General features: G+C 43.8%; 1 long non-coding RNA gene across 1 annotated transcript; it reads right to left on the bottom strand.

Annotated features, from left to right (window-relative positions):
• Positions 1-432: 432 nt before the first annotated feature.
• LOC125555586 lies at positions 433-1,240 on the bottom strand. The gene is made up of 3 exons (XR_007304767.1): positions 872-1,240; positions 637-801; positions 433-560 (listed from the first exon to the last, which is right to left on the bottom strand). It is a non-coding gene; the product is annotated as an uncharacterized LOC125555586 (long non-coding RNA).
• Positions 1,241-5,084: the final 3,844 nt, after the last annotated feature.

The following is a 5,084-nucleotide window of genomic DNA, read 5'->3' on the forward strand; positions in this document are numbered from 1 at the left end:
ATAGCGACGCATAGGTTAGGATAGCGGTGAAGCATAGGTAGTGCATGATTGCAAATGTAATTTAGTGTTCGGCAGACCTGTGTGAAATCCTCAGTAATTTTGTCTCCGTCCCATGTCAACATGTATTTGAGTGTGTATGCCCCACAGGAATAACTATGATGTAAAGTTGAAGTTAAGTATTGTAATGTAGGTGAGGAATCATGTAGCTGCCTATATGTACCCATCCGTCTGTTGTGGTATGTTAGTATAGCAAGTGGTTTTCCACTGGGTAATATTGATGGGTTTAGGCGGTGTTACCAAGCCATCCTGGACCGCTTCATTGATACACGCCTGAATGGACTCCACCTGGTGTATGAGGAGTAATTCAAGGGATTGCGTCAGTGCTTTTCAAAAAGTGTCACATGAGGTAAGAGGAAGCAAGAGAGCAAGATTACCAGTGCAGTTTCATTGGCAATGTCACGATATGCTTGGATGGAGTTTAGGACCTGGATCTCTTCTTTGTCTAAATTAAACACGAGTAATAACCAGTGCATGCTGTGCACATTCATTGGGACACGTACCTGGCGGAAAATTAAAGCGGACTCAATTTAGGGAAAATCAAGATATACAATTAAACAAGTCAGGAAACATGCATACCATTTTGCATCCTACAAATTTCGTTGCTACATTAGCAACATGTGGGCTTTTGCATCCCATTGGAATACCCCCAAATTCGCCTAGCAATCTTCTACTTTCTACGGTGGAAATGAATGATGTAGCATCAGTTGCAACATTGCTAATGTGTGCATATGCATTAATAACCTGCAAAATTTGTCATGTAATATGGCACAATTTAGAATACTTGATGTAGATTGCAGTATACGGGCCGTACGTCATCGACGAAGAATAGTTTGCTAACATTTGGCTTGAGTTGATGAACTGTTAGCACAATGTCTTTGATGTGAACTACCTCAACAAGGTCGTGACTCCCTCGGATGAAAAGTGCAGCCTCCTAGTCTTCATCTGTCAATATGTAATCATTATTGAATACAGGCTTCCGTGGTGGGATGTCTTGGTCCAACTCCTCGTTTTGCACCACAGGTTTTGCACTAGGTGTACCAACAGAAGTCTGTGCTTTCCATGCGTCAAACCCAGGAGTTGATGAAAAGTTGTCATTGCTTGGTTGCTCTTGTTCCTAAAATTAGGAGTTGGTCAATGAACAGAAATTAGCTCATGTTAGCAAGGTTATGGGCCATAGTTATCACCTGTACGTATGCATTGTTCGTCGTTGATTTTTTGTTTGTTTCAACTAGGGATCTTAATTCCTGTAACATGAAATTCATAGAATGAAAATATAGGAAGTTATGGGTAAAATTGATGTTGTAGTATCACTTACATGGAGTTCCCTTTTGAGGTCTCCAACTTCCCTTTTGAGGTCTCCAACTTCGTCCTCCAGCTTGGACAACCTAGGTTGAGTGGCAATTTTACCCCTTATATTTATCACATCCTCGGTCATGGTGATTATTCTTTTATCTAATTTGTGCTCTACTTCTACTACTTATTTGACCAACTTTTTCTCTTGTTCTGCAAATAGATCGTTCTGGGTTTGAAGTATCATGTCCATCTGCATAAAAGAAATGTCAACTCGTTTTGTTAGAAGAAAAATAAGTATGGTTAGGTGTGACCTTTGTTGTGTTATTGAAAAGGATGTGTCTTGGAGCAACTTACTTGTTGGCTACTCATAGTTTGACCTCGTGGTTGTGGTCGATAGATAGCATCTTCATCCGCATGTGTATCTTTGTTGGTATGCTGGTCATTTGTAATGTTAGTTGGCTCCAGACCGCCGATGTTCATGACAACCTTTGAAAAGATATAAAGAATTAGTACTAAGAAATAAATATGGTAAATATAGAAGTCAAGTCTAGAAAGGTACCAATCCGTTATATAGGCCTCCTTTATCATAAGCCTCATGTCTTATTTTACATGTGGCTTCATCCCACCGTGCCATCAGCGGACGGGGTATACGAGAATACAAAATCGATCCAGCACGAACATGTTCCCAATACCAAAACTATATGAAATATTAGTTCATCAATGATAGAGAGATATGCATCATATGAATAATAGTTGAATGACAACTACTGTTGTAGCACTTACTTGGAGCAAAGCTAGATTTCCTTGTAGATTGACTTGATCCTTATAATTAAAAGTATTGATGGATGCTATCAAATGGTTCAGTGTGAAACATCCCCAGTTAAAATTGGGAATTCTTGCGACATCTTCAACAAGGACGAAATATTTGGAGTCGACATAATCTTGTACCGTGGGTGCTAAAATAATGCCAATAGCATACAAAACAAACCGCCTGATGAAATGATCATCTGAAGTTTTGGAGGCTTTAATTTTGTCCTCGAGGTCACTCAGCTTAAGTCTTCCATCTGTTTGATAAGCCCTTAATAGGTTTTCGTCTTTTGGTTTTCTCATTTCCATATATATATATTTTCCTCTATTGGAAGGTCCATTAATTGATAGACATCCGTTGGAGTTATAGAAATGTCCTTACCAGCAATGTGAATACTCTGCATGTTGTGGATGTAGCTCTTCGCTAGCAGCACCAACATAATACGTCGGAGAGACACTGACTTCATCTTTGTTAGCCCTCCAAGACCAGTTTGAGTGCAGATGGCCTTTAGGTGCTCGTCATCTAATCCATCAATCGTTTGCGCGAACCTTATCGGTGAGCACATTAACCTCATATTTGCATGTTTCACACTGAGTTCATCCAAAAAAGCCTGAAATACATGTAAAGGTAAAAGAACTATGTGTTTTCAAAGATTTTAACCTAACTGGGAAAAAAATATACCGGATTGGTTAAGTCTGGTAATTGTGTGTCGGCACAACTTGTAGGAGAACTGGCCATTCCTGGAAAATATGCACAACCAGCTACTGGGTCAAGTCAGAGAATAAACATAAGCTATGGGGTTGTACCATACTGTAATTGTTCCACCTGTTTCTTACAGAGCACAAAATTACTATGATAGGCTATTTAATTTAATTACTTCGTTGTTACTACCTCTCCAGAGGTGTACGTTTACCACACAGATTGATCGGTGATTAATGATTACTTCCTAAATTTTCTCTACTGTCGTTAATGTGAACAACACGTGGTATGTATTCTGCCATTTGATATTTATATACAAAGTTTTTGATTATATTGACCTCACTGTTGTCTAAGGGGTGTAAAAATACCAGGTGTTCTAACCGTGATGCGAATAGGTGGATGAAGAGGAAGCAGTACCGTCGTATCGCACAGGCCAGGTGGGTGGTGGCCGCTGGCTCCGGTCCCCTGGGTGGCTGGGTGTGGCTGGCGGCTCCGATCGCCCCGGTCAGGAGGGTGGCGTTGGCGTTCGAGCTGACTGCGTGAAGTGTCCATGGAGAGAGTTCGACGCCGGCGACAAGCATAGAGAGGCGGATCACGATGTTGTGGACGGAGCAAAATTCAGAGAAAACCCATAAGATCTCATGATGGGTTCATGCACAGAATAAGCGGGATCCATTCTTCCATTTTAAATCATCTCATATGTTGCCTTAGTTCTAACTGATGACAAGAGCCGGCATTCTCACCTTCAATCCAACGTGTGGATGAAGAACAAGCAGTGACGTCGTATTCCGCAGGCCGGATGGGCGGTCGCCGGCGGCTCCGTTCCCGTGGGTGAGGACGGCGGCTCCGTTACAGCTGGTGAACAGGGAGGCGGCGATGGGACTGGCGTTGGAGGAGAAGGTCGCGTGTGAGAAGGCACCTGGAATATGAGTCGAGAATCGGCGTTCGAGCCGGCTAGGCCAGTTGGATCGGAGGTTATTGCAAATAATGGGGGAGGTGGGAGCGGAGTTTGGGAAGGCCGATAGATACGCGCGTGATAAGTGTGACGAGCCAAAAATTGGATGGCGCCTTTAAAATCAGAAAAGGTTGATTGATGAAACACCAATTCTTCTGGCACGTCGTTTTTTTTTCAGAATCTGCCACGTCTGTTTTTGGCTTGCGCCCGGGCTTAGGCGATCTCTTTGGCCAAACTAATTGTGTGTTAACTTCTTTTTTTCTATAGTAGTATGTGTCTCATTCATATATCATAAAAAACAAAGTACAAGTCACGTAAAGACCGACATGACATAAGTGAAAAGATAGCAAAACATCTCTGAGCTTGACACCAACACCTGTCACCTGCCTCCGGCACCACCACATCAGCCATCGAAGAAAAAGAATGATGGTTCACCTCCTCACCCGAGCTCGACGCGGCTCCATCATTGATATGCAGCTTTGCGGACCTTCAAGGTGGCTCACCAAAAGTGAAGGCATTGCCATTGAACGAATCAGACCGGGGCCTCGTCAGGAAAGGATATGAAGAATTTTTAGAGCATCTACAACCGGATTTGGCAAATCCGGCCCCTCAAACGCCCGCGGACGCATCCGGGCACGCCCGCGGGCGCATCCGGACGGGCCCTCATATTTCCTTCTGTGCATCCACATATCTCAAATCCCGCCCGCGGGCGCATCCGGACGGGCCCTCATATTTCCTTCTGTGCATCCACATATCTTAAATCCTAACTCTCAAATCCATGCAAATACATGCACGTTGATCATGCACCACAATGTCGCACGTAAATAACAAATGTTGGTACCCCATGTTGTAGTCCCGGCCGTTGACAGGCGTAGTTGCACGGCGATGATTCCCCATTGCAAAGCCTCCTGAACACTGGAGATCGTTGAAGCACGTTGATGCCGTTGTGAGAACCGGGCATTCCAAAGAAAGCATGTCAAATCCATAAGTCATGTGATGCCACAGCTTTTAGTATGATGGTGGCCTCGCTGGTGTGACCTTGATACATTACCCGCGGACCTTTGGGGCAGTTTTTCCATTGCCACTGCATGCAATCAATTGATTTGAGCATTCCTGGAAACCCCCTTGCCTGTCCAATTGCCAACAACCTCTCCCGTGTCCCGTGCATTTGGTTCTCTGAGATACTCCGGTCCAAAGACCTCAATCACGGCGCGAGCAAATTTGACAGTAGTCTTGAGGCATGTGCTCTCCCCCATCCTGACGGACTCA

Source organism: Triticum urartu, chromosome 5, assembly GCF_003073215.2.
Source record: "Triticum urartu cultivar G1812 chromosome 5, Tu2.1, whole genome shotgun sequence".
Lineage (NCBI taxonomy): Eukaryota > Viridiplantae > Streptophyta > Magnoliopsida > Poales > Poaceae > Triticum > Triticum urartu.